The 1640-nt window shown below is 47.3% G+C and overlaps 1 protein-coding gene and 1 long non-coding RNA gene across 2 annotated transcripts in view; one reads left to right on the top strand and one right to left on the bottom strand.

Annotated features, from left to right (window-relative positions):
• Nucleotides 1-546, bottom strand: part of LOC106146431 — an 11901-nt gene extending 11355 nt beyond the window's left edge. The window contains exon 1 of the long non-coding RNA XR_001230859.1: nucleotides 200-546. This is a non-coding gene — a long non-coding RNA (uncharacterized LOC106146431). The remainder of the gene's footprint in view (nucleotides 1-199) is intronic.
• Pecam1 (platelet/endothelial cell adhesion molecule 1) overlaps nucleotides 1-1640 on the top strand; it is an 83277-nt gene that overhangs the window by 15390 nt on the left and 66247 nt on the right. The gene's annotated exons all lie outside the window — the stretch shown is intronic.

Here is a 1640-nt window from a genome sequence, read left to right on the forward strand (position 1 = left end):
CATGAGCAGCTCTCCTCTGCCATATCTGTCTACCATGCTCCCAGCTTGGAGCTAGCCAAGTATGAACTGAAACATAAGCCAAGATGAATCTCACCATCAGGTATTTTGTCCCAGCAATGAGGGAAGTAACTAAGACAGAGGAGTAGGGTTGTTGCTATGATACTACCTGACCCTGTGGCTCAGAAGCCTTTGGACCTACCTGTTCCTGGAAAGTGCTTGGAAAAGATGTGAAGATGCCGTAGAAGTCCTGAAATGCTGTAAGCCAAGCTTGATGGGAGGCTCTAGTCAGAGCTCAGATGACCGGAATAGAAACGGGAATAGTAGACCCCAGGCTCCGGAGGGTTCAGTGAGGAAGAAGGACTCCACTGGCAGTTGCACTTGAGACCATGTGTGTTATACTCTGGCAGAAAATTTGTCTGCATTGAGCTCATGTCCTGAGATTTTGCAGGAGACTGAGATTAAGGGTAGTGGATTTATTAATCTGGTGGACGAAATTTCAAAACAGCCCAACGTTCAGGCAGTGACATGGTTACTGTTGGGGGCTTTTAGCCAGCTCTGCATTGATTTTTTTGTTTTGTTTTGCTTTGTTTTTGTCATTTTGAGACAGGGTCTCACTATGCAGTTCATGCTGGCCTTGAGCTCACTTTGTAGCCCAGGCTGGTCTCAAACTCGAAATGATCCTCCTGCCTCAGCCTCCTGAGTGCTGGGATTACAGGCGTGGGCCATCACGTCCTGCTCTGTATTGATTTCTGTGTGTTTTTGGTTTTTTGAGATACAGCCTGGCTATGTAGCCCAGGCCAGTCTCACACTTGCAACGATCCTCTTGGCTTGACCTCTCAAGTGTTAGAATTACCGTCATTGAATTACCACCACACCTGGCTGAGCCAGCTCTACATTGAGATCGAGACCAAATGGCACATCTGAGTAGTTCTGTAAGTTTTCAGTTTTGCAACCCTCTTACACAAAAAAAAGTCACAAAGGTGGAGCAGAGGAGAGCTCGTGGCTGAAAAGATTAACATCAAAAAGAAGCCAAGTACTTTGGATCAGGGCAATAGAAAAAAGTGGTTTGAGGGAACCTGCAAGATCCCTCACTTTACAGGCTCAAGGGTGCAAAGCTGTCAAGTTTTCATTTGAGAAGAGATCCCTGGGGCAGCGCTGTGGCAGGAAATTGGTTCCCGAGGATTCTGCTGGCAGTGCCCAGCCATTCAGCTACTCAGAGGCCTCCGTAGTCGCAGTGCGAGGAAGGACTGCCCGCTGCCATCAGCAGATCTTGGCATCACCACGTGGTGCTGGTTTTACAGGAATACAGAATACAGGAGCTGCAGGGTGGAGAAGGTTTCTACCTAGATTTTAGGAGGCCTAGAGGGCCAACCAGTGTGCCTCTGAACGGGCAATGTGAAGCTGTGGAAGGAAGCAGTGGAGACCCCAGGAAGTTGGAGAAGCTCCCCAAGCTGTCATGGTTTGCGGGATACTGCAAGGGAGAACAATATAATACAGGACACATAGTTTATAAGATTATTTATAATAGTCACCCAAAGAATCATATACAAAAGAATGTAGGAAATCCGTCTACACACTAAAGACCAAAGAATCCAGCTAAGGGCCTGGATCTTGTGATAATGTTCTGCATGAGTCCAGCT

Source organism: Chinchilla lanigera, unplaced genomic scaffold, assembly GCF_000276665.1.
Source record: "Chinchilla lanigera isolate Chin_1 unplaced genomic scaffold, ChiLan1.0 scaffold00077, whole genome shotgun sequence".
Classification (NCBI taxonomy): domain Eukaryota; kingdom Metazoa; phylum Chordata; class Mammalia; order Rodentia; family Chinchillidae; genus Chinchilla; species Chinchilla lanigera.